The following is an 18,135-nucleotide window of genomic DNA, read 5'->3' on the forward strand; positions in this document are numbered from 1 at the left end:
ATTATTTATTTCTAAGCCCTCTTATGAATTATTTTTTCTTATATCATGCCTTTATTTTTTATGTTTGCTTTTCAGAATATAAACCTCAGCAAAATAAAAGCCACATCTAAGGCACGCTTCAGCTCATGATTTCACTTATAAATTTATGTCTTGCATCCCTTTGAATGTGGAATCTGCCCCAAGAAGTTTATATGAACTTTCTGGTAAACAAGGTGAGATATTTGTTTTGCTGGGATACGTTAAACAATGTCTTGAAATTTGACTTATAAAAAAAGTGTTCATAAACTGAAGAAAAATAAAACTTTATCAGATATCCCATAGTACTGGCATTTATATCTGTGCTTTCCGTATAAATTTAGCTGGATATTTCAGGAAATATAGGCTAACAAAGCACCCATCTGTCATTCAGTTAGGCTTATAAATATCTTCCGGGCAATGTCAACCTGTGTGTGAATGCTGCTCACTTCTGTTTCCCTGTTAGCTCTGTGGTCCATCATCAGTGGACTACAAACATTAGCCTATTGTTTAAGTCTGATATTCAGCCTAACAGGTCATTAGTCCCTGTCTGTGCCATTGTTCATTTTCAAAAACCCATGTTCTTTTCATCATTCAGCCCATTTAAGCGCCATTTTCCTAAGTCATTTTTGATGATGAATTGGCCCCAACAGTGGCACTTCAATCAGGCCTGATTTTCTGTAACACGTTAGAAAATGAGAGAGAAAATGATATGGAAATAAATCACATTTTGCTTCTTGATCAGAACCACAGCCTGAGCCTGAGCTGCTCTCTGCCTTGAGTCAATTACTCATTACACACAGCTATTGACCTTTCTTCCAACAGGAAGCTCAGTGAATATCTCTGCAAGGATTGTAATTGACAAGATGTCTCTTTTAATAGAAAAATGCCCACATTTCCTCACAAGTTAATTATAAATTCAATAGTGGACCCAACGGCCACTGCCACTGAAAAAGGTTAGTATAGACATTTGTACCTGCCAGGCCGCCCATATATGAACACATAATTTATTCTGAATGGAGAACCCATTAACACATGTGCATTTAAGCTACTTAAGATGGCAATGTCACAATTTTAAATTCTGGTTCATAAACACTATATTATTCTAGGAGGATGTAACTTGTTAAGGAATTTGTGCACCACAAGGTAAACATATACTACAGCTATGCTGACTGCAAGGACTGGCACCATCATCCAAAGTGAGAATGAAGTAATCAAGCGATTTAGTCTCACCTTATGGGACAATACAAAAGTGGCAGCCCATATGTCAGCTTAAAGAAAACGTGCCAATTTCCTGTGATTCATATACATGTGCCCTTCATTTACCTTAAAGCCTCTCCTTGAACTATGTTGAGTAGCACAACAATAATCAACATAGTGCAAGTCCAATTCTAAATGATTTTTGTAAAAGCACTTCATTCTTATCTACTGAAAAAAATGTGATACATCCTGACATATAAACTTCAGGGTTGCCTGAATGCTTCTTAAATCCCATCAAATAAGACATCTCAACCTTCACAACCCTTTTTCTTATCTACAGTGAGGCTGATACGACAAAGGAGGGGATGTCGGCTTCTGCTTGTCATCTTCAAAAGTGACAAACACTCTTTTTTTATACCACATATATAAGATTCAAAATTTTGTCATTTACACTAATTTATAGCTTGGTGTTTTCAGTTAAATTAATGTATTTTTAGATGGGGGAAAGCACGCTTAATGGTATCCTGCTGATCATAAGGTAAGTCAGCCTGAAGACCTACAACGTGGGAACCACTTTGCTCTTTGCTGACTGACACATCAGATTTACAATCGGGACTAAATCGAAAATAATGGAAGAAAACAAAGAATGATGAGTCAAAATATTCTTCAACAGCGAACAAGAGCCACGTAGGAAAGCATGCCATTAATCATCCTTTTTGCTGTTCTCACCTTAGGGGATGATACTGAGCTATTTTGCAAGTCTTAATCATTACTCCTTTGTGCCTCACTTGGGCATTTTTTCAGCTAATATGTCAAAATATGTGAGTTGATCTCTAAAATTTCTGTTGCCATCAGCTTCACAAATAGTAAGATACAAGTCGGTTTTGCCAAATATCCTGCTGACAGACATACTTGTCATCCTGCAGCTATAATTCATCCATGTGAAATGATGGGCAATGATTTTGATGGAAGCAAATTCCAGCTGGCACATGAATCAAAGATAGCACAAAAATGTAATTTATTGATAGCTGGATGTATGGCATAAATAGGGCGTAAATATTTAAGGACAACATTTGATAAAAGTAATCAATGAGCAAACTACGCCAGTATTAATCTTCTTTCTTGACAAATGCCAATGACCTAGAGACAACATGCCATGAGTGAACTTACAGAGTTCTTCTTCTTTCGGCTGAAACAGTTGCTGTGGATTCAGTGGAGTAAGGAACAGCAGACTGCACTAGACAATTGAAAATATAGATGAATCCTGGTTCCTGCTGTTCCAGACTGATGAAAAGACTAGAGTATGGAGGGAAATCCACATGAGTGCATGAATCATGCCACACATCAGGCCATGGCACAGTGATGTGCGGTCTTTTTTCTCTGTGGCACATATCGTATTTGGACCCTTGATAAAAGAGAAGCAATGGTTCAATGCCACAGGATAGCAGAGTGTTATTGCCAATCAGGTGCATCCCTAACAGCATGGAGGCACTGCTGCGGAAGAATTTTTCCAGCAGGGTAATGCCCCATGCCGCATGAACAGAATTGTCCAGGAAAGGCTCCATGAACATGACAGTAAATTCAGCGTAATGCCCAGTCACACGATTTCAGTCCAATTGAGCATCTGCGAGATGAGATTGAACATTTGGAGTAGAGATCTACTTCTAGTCAACTTGATGCCACTGTGGGAAGCAGCAAAGTCAACATTGGCAAGCATCTTTGTGTGAAACCCTTTGACAAGATGTAAAGGTTATTACCTAACAAGCTGACACTGTGATGGAGGGAAATGGGATGCGAATCAAAATTAACACCATTTACTGTTTTTACATCTATTCATCTAGTGAGGGGAAATATATTTTACATATATAATATGAGCAGAGGATGAATGGTTGAAACTAAAGAAAAGACTATGGGAAAAACAAAGCTCACAAATAATGCAGTTAAAAAAAAAAAAAAAACAAAGGCATGAAATACCACTTTTTGTTACTGTTGTTGTTGTTGTAAACCATGGGTGCTATAGATAGTGAGCTTTTGAAGATTTTTATCAAAGCCAGGCTGTTTTCTCCTGCTCTAGTTTTGTGATACGGTATGCTAACTGACTGTTTCTGCACAGCCAAAAAAGCTGCATCAGTTTTTATAAAGTAAACTCAAGGTAACTATTTCTTAATTAGCAAATGTCTTTATGTGTTTGATACAGTGTCTCTGAGTGCTGCATTGCCCTTTAAGAAAAGAAAAATGAGAAAACATCTTTGCCAATTTGAAAACACACCACACAGACACATCACACAAGAGAATACTATGAAATACTGAGCAAGTGCAATGAAAATGTTTGCAGGGGCCACTAAAAAGTGAAGGTGGGACAAGCTGGCTCTTGTCATGGTGGTTCATCAAGTCACTAAAGTCCACTACTTTTCAGTGATTAATGGAAAATGAGAAAACATGTAATACAATGCATTTAACAATAACAATAATATATTTTTGGCATATGATAATTCTGCTGCCTGTTTCCATATTTGGTGTATCTGTAGCTTATCTTTCTAGTCGGTTCTTTTAATTTGCAGCATTGTTAGAATTTTTTTGCATATGTTCTCAAATCAGTAAAGATGTTTTCTTTATTTGCATGAAACTATTAATTTGCAGTGCCTCACGGCTCCCTCGCTAACGGATAATATTGTCCAAACTAGTACATTGTCTTAGCAATAATTTTCACAACAATAATAACAAATGACAGTGACTACTCTATTGTCAAAGTCATTTAAGTGCGGTAAAGTGATGATGCATCAACATTAATCTTTCTTTTCAATCGCATACTCGGCAAATGCATCTCTTGGGAAGTTTAGGGAACCTCTTGACATGCTGTTTCCTCTTCATTACCCAACCAGCTGTTGTTCCTAATGAGCCTAAAGGCAATCTCTCATTCTCCAACTTATAGCCATGTCTCTTGTGCAACTGGTGACACATCATCTGCCCACAGACTGAGGACCAGCCACCAGAAAATGAAGTTCGTTGTCACCACCACTTTGCTCTAATTTTTTTTAGTATTATAGAGGCAAGCAAGAGCTAGAATGAGCAAACTTTAAAGTACAAGCAGTGTGGATTTATTTAAATGTAGGACATTTTAAATTAAAAGTTAACAAATTGAGAGTTTTTAACAAGTCCTTTAGAATTTCTATAATTTTTGAATTAAGCTTATAGCTTATCAGTGGACTAGAAATAAAAAAGCAATTCAACACATTAATAATTTACTAGTTGTTTTACATTAATCACTTACAAAAGAAAAAAAAGACATGTCTTAATGATGTGTTGGTTTACAGTGTGTGTATCAGCTCTTCCTAGTCTGAGTGCAGAGCCCCTTAAAACCACCAATGTAATGTAACTTGTGAAATAATATATAAAAGCTCAATGCAGTATCTTCATGTTCCTGGTTGTTTTTTTTTTATTATGGAAATTCTTTTATTACAGCTTACAAGAACTAGAACGATGCACAAAAGGAACAAATCTCATCTATACAACTTACCTTCATAGACCATGCTGAAAATAATACCTGAGCAATTTATATGTAGTCACACAAATCTTTGCAAATAATTACCATCAGCTCCTGACAGGGTGCTGCAGGTGTAGATTAGCTCCCACTCAGATTACAGCCTCATGAATCCTCATAGATAGAGTATGTACCCTGACGCATAGTGAGTGAAACTGCTTGTGGTGTGCCAGAGGAGAATTACTCCCCTGATGTATCACATTAATATGTGATAAACAACCTTGCATTGCCAGATTACAATAAATAATTCACTGCCCTTCAGAGGATGTGGTGTGTGCCTGCACAGATTATTTACAGCTTTGAAATTATTCTTTTAATCTCATACAGCAAGCTGCCAAGGTGAACCCGGAGTAAATAATGCATGGTAAAAGTTTATTCCTGCTCTCTCTCTCTCTCTTTTTTAGTATTACTATTTTTTCAATTATTTTCCAGTGAATGGTTGAATGACTAGAGAACTGTAGGACTGTGTGCTGGGTCTTTTGGTTCTAATTGAGTTTGGGATTCATTTAAATAGTATCCTTGAGTTACTCTGCAGGATTCATGTTTGGTCCACAGCCAAAATAAACAGAAAACTGAATACAGATATTATCTCAAAGGAAAACAGTTGAGATAAATTAACAGGAAAGATATTTGTGGGCTTTTTAAAGTTCCTCTAAGGTTTTACTACACATCAACCATTTAACACGCCACAAATATTTAGAAGGTAGTTCATCTGGTGCTGGAAGTACGTATCATTTGTATAATATGTACTGATGAAGTATTGTTTAACCATCCAATATCAAAGATTCTCTGAAATGCTTTTGATAGAAGCAAATTTGAATTCATATTTTCAGGTTGTGGTTTAAAGGAAACACGTGCAAAAAATAGACATCAGGCATGATTTGAAGGGATATAATGTGCATAAATTTAACCAGAACAATGATACAGTATTTACTGTTGTCACCTGACAGCAAGATGGTTCTTGTTTTGGAGTTCCTGGCTGACTTGGTGGTGTATAAAAAAAATTGAAGTGAACTAAATTGAATTGGAGTCTTTTGGAATTTGGATTCTGTTCTAACCTGGAGTTTCCCCAAGTTGAGCGTAACAGAAGTATACCAGGGGTATACTTCTATACCAGGGGTATACTTCTATACCAGGGGTATACTTCTATACTTCTCGTCCAGTTGACGAGGGGTATAACTTCTTGTTTCTTCGGGGAATGGGTCCTGATTGTCATTTGCACTTTTTTGATGAACAACAGTTCAGAGAGTGCAGCCTTCTTGGAGTCACTGAATGGGGTGCTGGAGGGTGTTCCATCAGGAAACTCCCTTGTCTTACTGGATGACTTTATTATCCAGGTGGATACAAGCAGTGAAACAGGGGTGTGTTTAGGCCAGCCCAATCTGAAGATGAGCAATGTTCTGTTATTGGACTTCTGCGTTGTCCATAACAAACAGCGTGTTCGTGTCTGTAAGTTCATTTGGCACCAGATCTTAAATTCCCACTTTGCTAGCCTTCTTAGATGGGGCTGGGACACTGAAGGACCATGTTTCACCCTATCATTGCTTTGGTAGCTGTGGCCACAAGGTGGTTGGTGCAAGTCATAGTGGCAATCCCTGAACCAGACATTGCATGGAAACATTGCATGGAGATCTGAGGCAGTTTTTATGGACTGGCAGATTGCTGGCTCCCCTTTATAAGGAAATTGCCTGGAGGGTGTGTGCTCCACTTAATGATTCTAAGTTCCACTTAGAATCATTCCCAGTCTCCAGTGGAAGATCTGTATCTGGTCCATCGTTACAGGCCATTTAGTCACTGTACAAACACAGTGAGAGCTTGCACTTCATCCCCAGAACAATTTAGACCCATTTACAGCTTTTGTTGGCCACTGCCAGGGCTGCCCTTTGTTGTTCAAAATTCCTAGGCTTAGCTAAGTGATAATGGTTTCCATTTTGGTGCATTTCCAGGGTCTCTGTTTTGCTTGTTTAGTGTATGAAATTGATTCTGTTTTTTGCCTTCAACCAATACATTAAAATCAAGATCAATGTTTGGGGTGCAAATACAAAGGTTATTGAACAGGTGAGTGTCACTGAGAGAGGATCCATATGGTTTGTTAAACTTCACCACTAAAAATGTTCTTTCATATATGAAGGTATATTCAAAGAAACCAAAATCTTCTGAATAGGTCTTCTTATATGCAGAGGTTTTCTTTGTGATTTTTGAGGAAAATACAAAGTTGGTCTTGACTGCTTCATTCCTGGATGTGTAAACCTTGACCCTTCTAGGAAATGTTTAGATGTCCATTCAAGTTCCTGTAATTCGTGACTCAAGTTTAAACACAGCGATATGCTTTTAATAAACTAAGCGCATGTTTTTACCTCTTACATTGGTAAATAATTGTTTTTAACTGTAAACATGATTTTCCATTTGAACTTATTGCCACACCCTGCTTGCAGTCAACCAGTTAGATCATCTGAATTTGGCACAATAGAAATGTTCAGATAGAAATGTTCCATAATCTGCTTTCTTAAGTCTAGCAGCGAATGTGAAAGAAGCTGAGAAAGAAGCAATCCGAAGCTGCATTTTTGGCAAAGTTGTTCTCCTTTCAGTGATAAGTCACTATATGGTAAACTTTGCTTAAAATCATTCAGCTGGGGAAACAAGTCATTGGATTGGAGGTTCAACCGGGGTCGTGAAACAACAACAAAACCTCAATGCTGTAAGACCCTCCAGTCAGTTGATCTGGTTTGCTCCTTGGCTTGGTTTTGTTTTATTACTTCTTTCCATGAACTTCCATTTGACCCATGGGCCATACACACCCATGTCTTCCTCTAGAGATAGGGCAAGGCATTTGGTCATTCTGGATAGACTCAAAGTAGAGATGCTACTTCTCCATACTCAAAAGAGCCAGTTGGAGTGGTTCAGGTATCTGACTAAGATGCCTCCTGGGCATAATAAAGGTTCTTGTAATAATAAAACAAATATTAAACACCCTGCACGTTCAGTTTGAGGCAAGCGAGAGCTGTATTTCAACATCACACATTGTCTGTGTCACTCTCAACAACAGTACAAATATCATTTACCTTTAGAACACCAAAGACCATGTCTCCAAGAGAGCGGATAGTAATTAAGTGACCACTGTTGCTTCTCATGTGTAAATGTGTACAAATTACTTTGGTAATGATCATTGATCATGCTTTTGTATGATGCCGTTAAGTGAGAAGACTGTTCACACTGGAAAACATTAAACCAAACCCCAGTTACTGTTGAAGATGGGCTTTTCACAATAACTTTAATAATGAAATCTATTCAGGTTATACTCCAGAATAACCTGGATAGCTATAAAATCAAGAACAGCAAAGCACATAAAACACTGGCAGGTGGATAACATCAAGCTAAAGCTTTATAGCCACCAAACCCTTAGGCTACTATTGTCATCTGCCCCATGAATCTGTAAAGCAAAGCACCTTTACTGTTGCCTTTTTTATGTACAACCACATTGGTTGTTCACTCAGTGCCTTAAGGTACTGTGTTTTAACTTCAGGAAACACTGCTGCCATTTTTTAAACCTTTCAAATGGGAAGATTAGTGTGTTAGTACCAAGGGTTACAGGCATTGCTCCACTAGCAGGTCTATAGGCATTTTACCTGCATATTTAAATTGTTTCCCCTTTTCAAAAGAATCTATACAAAATAAAAACCATGAAATACATAATTAATTTTCTATGCTCATGTAGATGTGAAAAATATAACGATTTTATTAAATATGTTGTATGCTCCATGAAGAGTTAAGTTTCTCATACTAAACATACTAACTCAACATATATACTAAAGCATACTTTATATAAAAAAGACAGATGTCAGTAATAATAATGTCAAGACCTGTTTAAGACATAATAACATTACATGAATTTCAGTTATTTCAAATTAATAAATAAATGAAGGTAGAAATTATTCGCCAAGTAAACTTGCAATGCCATTATAGTCAACTGGTTTAAAGGGAATATGGACCAGATGACTTGACTCCATATATGAATTATGTTGTTACACAACAATTAATAGGACAGGTGAAGGAAAAGGGGAGAATAAGAGGGAAATTTTCTATAGCTAACTGTTGAATCTGCTCAGTCAAGACATCCTTGAAAAAGTTTGCCTATGCAGTATTATAATAAAACTGTAGCACATATTTTATTATGAAATGCAATGCAGTTACAGACTTTTACATTTCCGAACCAGAAAATTTAATACATTTAAGATATGTCCTTTATTTTGCAAAAATAATCTTGTGGTAAAAGACAAACAATTTAAGAGTTTTATTGAGTGAAACAGTTCCAAGGACTTTTGCAAAAGATTTTGTGTATATCTCACTAAGTCAGTTTTTCAGTTAGATGGAAAACTATTAAAAAGAATTCAGCTTAATACAAATAAATTCAATTAATTATATAAAAAGACCTCACTTTGGAGTGCATGATGGCGACTAAACAAACAATTCAAAAACATATAACTGTAATTCCTTAGACATGGATGTATACAGAAATATTTTGTACTTGCTAGAATAATTTGCTTGATCAATCACCTAATTGGCCTAACTACTTAAGCCTTCTAAATATGGTAAGACATCATATATGCAAATAACTTTGAAGCTGGTCCATTGCTTCATCACAAAAACAGCACTGGTTTGTTTAAATACTTTAAAACTATGAGCCTCACATTCTCCTAACAAGTAAACTCTAGCACTTGTGACTAATTTATGCCTCACAAGTGTCTTACAAGTATTGCAAATTTGTAATATTACCATATTTTCATAATGTACACATTTATGGAACATGATTATGGATGCATAGGAGAATCTTTCTAGGAATTAAGTAATATCAAATACTAATAATCTGCTGCTCATGCACCACATGCAACTAAAGGAGGGGGGAGGAAACTTGATAGAAATAAAACAAGCATTCATTTTAAAAATAAATAACTTAATCTTAAATAAAATACATTAAACTCACTGAAGTGCAATCAAACAGGTAAACTGGTTCTTTCAAAATACCCTCCATAAGAAATAATGAGACAAGACTAGAGGAAATGTGAGCTGGTGCTACATAGCAAGGGAAAAAGCTATGTGCAATCGATTTCAATTTATAGCGACTCAAGTAAAATGATGCAAAACATTACATTTAGCCAGTGAAGAATCTTCTTGCATTCATCAGCAAACTTGTCAGGGGCCTATTGGTATATTGTGGAAAAGGCAAGCTGACACAAGAACTCCCTAACAAGAGTGCAAATACATACACAGTTGGTTAACTAAAGAGAAATTTAGCTTCTGTTTGGAAGTTGCTGTTTGCTTCAATTTTCACTATGATAAGAGGGGCACCTTAATTTCAAGTATTTGATTTTGTGTAATATACTGGAATATTTATAAGTAGAGCTTTTTGTATTTATCAAAGCAATTTTATAACTTTGCAATATATTGTATTATTTATTTTATTTTAGTTAGTTGCTGTTCGAACTGCCTTGAAGCAGCTATGATCACATAATTTCCTGTGGGATTAATAAAATATTATGATTCTGATTGGAAAGCAAGATCATTCCAATCATGACTCCGTGCAGAGTTTTTGAGTTGTACCTTAAATGTCCTGGCAGATTGATTCTGTTGTGGAAGGGACTAGTGGTATGGCTGGTGGGCTCCATGCAGAAACACTGTAATGTATTGTTCCCTAAGGTTCTTTATTATATTCAAATTAGCAAGTTCTGCAATTGCTGCACCTGTGCAAGCTTGCATAAGAGGTGAGACACAACAATTAGATATGCCAGTCAATACTTTTACATCAACTGCTGACAAGAAAAATTAATTCCCTTTCCTAATTTTAATTAGTCATCTCTTTTATTATGAGCTCTGATATTACTTTACATCTTTGATTTATTTATATAGGTTCTTCCAGTGTCAGCGTATAGTCTTGATAAGGGAGTCATGCTTCAGTTGGGAGTAAGTCAGATAATTGTTAAAGGAATATCATTTGCATTGTTAAACAGTTGGTAATTCTGGATTTAGTATATAATGTGAGACTTGTGTTTTTCATTTAGGGCATTTTGGTAATGATGTGCTTGGAGACTAAATATTTGCTTTTATTTCTTTCAAGATCTGAAATACACAAAATATACAAGATGCATTATCACACTATCTTGTGTTACTTGGCTTAAAGATACTGTAGAACAATTTCAGAAGCCAGGTGCAGCCAGGCATGGCCAATTCAGGAGACAATTTTCTCACCTTAAAAAGCAGAGAATGACCACCTCTCCAAGGGTTTGACTCGTCGCTGTAACCTCCCCACAACTGATTACATATTAATTTATAGTCGGCCACTTCTCAGCATATTTTTCTCAGTAAGTTGAATACTTTTCTGCTGTTCTTTTCCCCCTTCCCCTTGGCTTTTCAAATAGGTAACAACACACTTTTGAATTTAAACAGTAAAGAACTGTCAAATAATTTATTTATTTCAACAAACTTTTGCAAGCTTTCTTAACCATTGTACAGTATGTAGCTAGAAATAGATATTCCATAATCTTTAAGGCTTTTTTTTTGCTTTTATTTACTTTTTATTTTTTTCTATTTATCCCCCATCTTGCTTCTCAGCTGTGTCCTACACCCTAGAGCAGAGGTGGGTAGTAACGAGTTACATTTACTCCATTACATTTACTTGAGTAAGCTTTTGAAAAAAAAATTACTTTTAAAGTACGTTTTTTGCACGATACTTTTTACTTTTACTTGAGTACATTTGTGAAGAAGAAACGGTATTTTTACTCCGCTACATTTGCAAAATTTGACTCGTTACTTTTTTAAAAAATAATTAGTTTAGCACATTAGATAACATGCAACCAGTTCAGTTTCCGGTAACATTTTTCCTATCAGATGTGGCCATGCAGTCACATGACCAGTTTAAAACTGTGGCGGGCAAAGCGGCCCAAGCGTTTCAAAGTAGCAGACACACGGAAGGAAGAAACATGAAAACATAGCAGAGCCAATTATCTATGCTAGAGCTGAAGAGGATGAACACCCTTGGCCTCACATACAAAGAATGTTTCGCTTAAAAGCAGTAAAAAAGAACAGCTATGTCTTCAGTGTCTGTGTCTTCAGTGAGAGCAAAAACAAACCAACTTTTCAGCGCACATGTAAACAGCTCGTCTCTACTGCTTTAACTCTTAACTGTTTAACTGCTCTGATGCGACCTGAGTGAGTCCATAACATGAAGCTTATCATACAAAATCTGTCTCTCCCTCTCCCTCTCTCTGTCTTTCACTCACACACACACACCATCAACTTTGCTAAATTACTAAGGAAAAACATTGACAAGGCAGCTGCAATTGAGCAGCAATGTCCATCCAACTCTTTTCATGGTTGTTGTAGTCGTGATAATTTTGTGAGGCCACATTGAAAAGCCTCGGAAGCGGAGAGCTGCCACCCAGGCAAAAGAAAAATAGTTTGAACATTTGAAAATTGTTCAAACGTGAACAGTATATACTTTTCACGTTTGAACAATGTAATATCACGTTATCACAATATACAGAATTATCACGTTTGTAGAATCTAAATATTATATAGGCTACATCGCAGCTCCAGTCACGGCTTCCATCACCGTCTTTCTCGTCTTTTTCCAGAGTAACAGCCAAACAGGAGGATCTATTGGCTAGCACTGCTTAGCCTTGCACGCATTCTTATTTTAAACTTAATCTGGAATTCATTGCAAACTGTTTGTGTGGGATATGAATGAAAAGATTTTGTTTTTCAACAAGAGTTAGTAAAAACATCTCCAGTGTGATCAAATCTTCTTGGCAAACATCCGCAGCTTTGTAGTGTATACAGCACTATAATGACCAGACCTAATTCTTTTGAAAACCATACATCTTTCCACAGGTCTCAGCTTCATCAGACATCACCTAGACACAGAGCTGGATGATGCCAGCACAAACAGCAGCCTAACCGAGGAAGATGATGGATCCATGGGGTCAGGAAAGCCAGAAGCAGGGGAGCTGGAGAGGTACCTTTCATGTCCATTCACTGGAGGTGTGGATCTATTGCATGGCGTTCCTCATATCTAGAAGCTGTCGATCAAAATCAATACAGCTCTTCCTGCATCTGGAGCTTGTGAAGGACTTCTCAGTCATGCAGGACTCCTGTTCACTGCTGAACAGTTACAGCTTCACATAAAGAACCTTGAGAGCAAACTGCTGCTGAAGCTTAACCATCACCTCACTGAGTGAAGAAATGGCACATTTTTGCTAAATATGTAGAAGTAAATGCACACTTACATGCACACACAATTTATGGTAAACTGAGCTGCCTTGTATGTACATATGTTGAAGATGCCTCGCTCTAATGTTTCTCTGAGGCTGCTGTGCCATTTGGAGCAAAAATTAATATAAAGTTTACAGCATATCTTGTTACTGGAAATTGTTTGCACTGTTTATATATTTACTGTAGGTATTGGTGAAAAAAGCTTTGTTGTGAAAAACTGAAATCTGGAAATTAGAATTGTTGTGCCTTATTTTGTTGTTTTTACATATATTCCTTTTGAAAATACTAAAATTTGTGTATTTATTTATTTTTGTCTGATAGCATTTATTTAAAAAATAAATTGAACATTTCAAACAGTTACTCGCTACTTGAGTAGTCTTTTCTCGAAGTACTTTTTTACTCTTACTTGAGTAACTTTTTTGATGACTACTTTTCACTTTTACTTGAGTAATAATATTTTAAAGTAATGCTACTCTTATTTGAGTACAATTTTTGGGTACTCGACCCACCTCTGCCCTAGAGCAGGTCAATAGTAGTGATGTGTCGGTCGCGAACGAAATGGCTCTTAGAGCCGGATCGCGAGCCGTGGGTTTTTTTTCTTTCTCTCACCCTCTCTCTCGCACTTCTTTTTCCGCTTCACTCCGCATGCGAGCCTTGTGCTTTATGCTGGGATGAGAGGGGAGGGGCAGTAGTTACACTCAGTAGCATAGGAACAGAGCAGGAGGGAGAGACAGAGAAAGAGCCAGGGACAACAACAACACATTAGAAAGGTATAGTAATCATCCACAACTATTTTCAGTTGCAGATGATAAAGGATTCAGAAGGTTTATTCATGCAGGTCCATATGACAGAGAATGTGCATGTTCTTTTTGTTTTCATATTTTAATTTATATGTAATTGTGTTGTGGTTTGCAGTGTTTTGTGTTGTTTCACTTTAAATTTGTTTAAACGGAAAAAGCTGAAAATTTAAATAGTTAAAAGTTGAAATGTGAATAGTTGGTTTTTGTATTATATGATATATTTATTAGATTTTATGTGGAGTGAATAAATAAATGTCTATTTATGGTGGCCCCTAGAGACAAAGCACATACAAACTTCAAATCACGTACGAACTCTGAAGCACGTACAAAAGACAACAGAAGTGCTCCAGCATGCTAGGTGCAGTGTTGAACTTTGTTACCCAGTGGCTACACAAGCCAGCAAATACCAACGACCTGATTTGATGTGTGATAGTAACAGGTAAATGAACATTTTTTTTAATTATTTGAATATATATGAGTGCTTGTGTATAAATACACAAACAATACACATATGCTTTCAATTGTGTAATTTAAGTCATCTAGGTAGCTCTGTTTTGGAAGTTCAGTTAACGCTATGTGTTTTGGAGTTTGTACGTGCTTTTTGGAGTTTGTAGGTGCTTTGTCTCTAGGGGCCACTGCATATATTTATATATAAACATATATAAATAAAAGCACTTTCTTTTTACATTAGCAATTCCTTTAGTACATAATTTTATATTATTGTTAATAATAAATTAAGTAAAGCAACAAAACAACCTGAAGAGCCGATTCAGAGCCGAAAGAGCCGGTTCTCTAAAAAGAGCCAGAAATCCCATCACTAGTCAATAGCAGTTCTCTGAAAAATGATTGGTAATCTTTTATGCCCAGTACAATGAATTTGTCTTTCTATGATTGGAATGAAATCGCTGCTGGACTGGTTTACCAAAAGACTATATTTTCTTCTTTTGTTTGACAAATCTTTCAGAAGCATTAACAAAATCTGCTGCTCTGCTGAAAAGACTTATTCAAGTGACAGCATTGTTATTCAGTGTTTGACTTCTGCAAGATTATTCTGGCTTGTTGTGTCTGTGTGTGCATTTCTGAGGTAATTCAACCACAGATGTTGATCCATTGGAAGTGATTGTAATCACTGATTTTCAGTAAGACAATCACACAACAAATGGATCAGTGTTATGTGCAAGTTAAAGCCAAAGTTTCTACTCTCCTTCACAGTCGCTATCTGGATAAGACAGCTAACGGCAACAGCCATACAATCTTCAAGTACAAATACAGCTAAGCCGCTAAGCTGATGATTGGTGTGGGAACACACTATGTAAGCAAATGACTTTGAGGAGAGGGAAAAGGCACTACTGATTTCTCAATTATACTTCCTCCTCAGGCTTGGAAAAGACAAAAAAATGCTAAACTGCTTCGTTGACAGTCAACTGGGCCAGACCAAACTCTTACCCTGAGGTATTGTGGTTCAACAAAAAAGGGTAATAGAGCTTGCTCCATGTGAGGAAAGCTCATGCTGCTGTGGGACTACAGAGAGCAAGGTTACGCATCTCAACAATGTGACAACTGTGCACTCTCGCTTTAAAGACATTTTTCATCTCTTGTAGTGCATAGAGATGGAATGATCTATGAATCTGAAACAAAGTCTCCATGGCAGAAAATTTTACATCTGCAGTGGATCACACAGGGAGACTTGCATATAGAGAACAAGGAAATTATATGACGTGCAAATACAACATTGAATTCTTCAGTCTTTAGTATGCATACACAGGCAATTGTTAAAAATTTGAATGGCTATTTTTTAAAACTTTCCTTAGACATCATACCTACCCCCATCATTAGCATAAACATGTAGGAATACTATTATACACATCTGCGTTTACATTTACACCCTTGTGATAAGTGAACAGAACAGAACCCTAGAACAGAATACTATGAATCTACTGTGGTGCACCATTGTTGTTAAATACTTAATGGTGCTGCCAGTATCTTCAAGGAGCACCTGTCTCATTGTTTTGTTAGTGTGATTAGAGTGTGAAAGAGCTGTAGGGAAATAGAATCAATAGAGAGCTCTGTGTTAAGTCAACTTATTGTGAACATTAGATATGGCATATTTGTTGTGCTAAAAAACAAAATGGGCCCACAAGAGGTGTTTTTTTCTTCCATTATCTTATTGTTGTAGTCCTGAAAATTATTGATCTGAGGAAATAATAACATCATCTTTGTGCCTTAGCTGCATGGGAATAAACATCCAAGTGTCTTTTTTTTCTCTTTGTGATATTTGCCATTGCAATACAGGAATGCTACCTATGATTCTAGCATGGCTATGCTGTGGAGCTGTTTTACACTTCACAACTGGATGAGATGTGTCTATTGTTATTACTAAAATGTAACATTCACATTGCCAGGGGATATCATCACATGCACAGAGTTGGCTATTGGTTACGCTTTAGAGTCTTATTCAAGTTTAATGACACACATGTGCCTTTGATATCCGGTGATGGGTACACTGTTGCTATGAATAAACCAATTAACAGAGTAGTCACTTCTACCTGAGGTGCCCCCTTCTAGTAAAGAACACTTCAGCAGAAAAGTATGAAAACGTTTCGCTGAAAGGTAGGAGTAGTCTGAGTAGGAGTTTAGTATGTAATGTTATATTTATAATCCCAGTAGTAAAAGTAAAAACTGCTGTCGCAGTGTTTTGTTGACATTAAACTGCACACATAATGGTGTGGAAGTCTGATTTAAAAGAGACAAAGTGGAAGAAATAAGGTTATCCATGTCTGTGTATCAAAGCTATACAGCATTATGTCCAAAACCCAGTCAGCAGAGTAACTGAGGAACCCCAGTATGTGTCTTTGTGAACATATAATAACAGGTACAACAATGAACTCATGTCTCAGACTCAACTTTAACTGGAATTTACTTAACATGTTGCTTCAGATTATTCTCTTCCTTGAGCTCTGCCAAGTGAGGTGTGTATACACATATATTTAGACCTAGTCAGTGTCATATCATCATATCATACAGGTGCACAAAGATGCACAATGTAGAAATCTACCATTCAAACACCCGGCAGAAAATACCTGTCATTCTCCCTCTGTGAAGAGTGTAGGAGTTCTTTACCCCCCTGCCGCGCTCTTGTCTATTTTCAGTGATATGGTTTCCAAGCCAGCAATCACATAATTAAGGCCCTTCATCATATTTATTCATCCTCAAAGGTTTCTGACAACCTACAACTGTTTTCCACCCCCACTGCTAAACCTTGTACAAACATGAATACCCTTGGCAGTATCTTGATAATTTGATGCATTCTCTCTTTGGCTTGATTCATCTTTATAAGAGTGATAACACGCATAATCTACTGGTATATACTGGCAGGACTAATAAAAAGAGAAGTGCAATTTTCTTTTGTGTCTCACAATGCGTACTGGGCTTAAAAGTCTCTGGCTTTTCATTTCAGTTTTAGATTCGACAATAGATATTTATGTTCATGGAAAATATTCGGGCAAAGATGAATATTTTCCATGACAATTTTGCAGTTGTCATGAAAAATGTATATAGATGTCCATGTGTGTGTGCAGCCATGATCTCTATTTTTTGTCTGAGTAAAGTAGACCTGCTTAACACCCCCCCCCCTCAATAAAGTGTTGCCTCAACATGAGCACCAACGTTGTTCTCTTTGTTTTCGTATCCTTGTTTCAATCTTATGGATTAATACATCCATTATGCCACATATTCTAGTGAGAGACCAAGAGGAGATGGAAGTGTTAAAAATTTCGAAGATAGCCACCATGGATATTCTTTATGGCTTTGAAAGTCCTGTTTGGACATGATTATGGTTCCGAGCTACGATTTTCTACAGAGAAAGTGGTGAGTAATGCATTTTCTGTGAACCAACCTTTCAAGTTAACGTGAAGACTCACATTTAGAAATAATTACATTGTGTTCTTGCTTTGTGAAACAGGTTGCGATATGCACCACAGCTATCATCCATCTGGCTTGTTGCAGATCGCTAAGCTGTGCTTTTAGTCTCATAAACCACAAAAAAAGGGGACAAGAAGGGACAAGTCCGTCTCGGCAGCGCGTGCACCCACCCCCACACACCAGCACCCACATACTTTTGTTATTGTGCACATCTATGAAAGCAGGCACGTAACATGAGGGCTCCCTATGCCTTACAGAGCATTTACATATGAAACTGAAATGCCTACAGTACCTCGACATGACAGAAAATGACTGATACAGATCATGCAAATATTTATTCCAAGAATGAAATATAACCTACCTGTGGTTTAGTTAATAGTCAAATTAATACAG

This window comes from Haplochromis burtoni, unplaced genomic scaffold, assembly GCF_018398535.1.
Source record: "Haplochromis burtoni strain Fernald_Lab_line unplaced genomic scaffold, NCSU_Asbu1 Contig_4, whole genome shotgun sequence".
NCBI lineage: Eukaryota > Metazoa > Chordata > Actinopteri > Cichliformes > Cichlidae > Haplochromis > Haplochromis burtoni.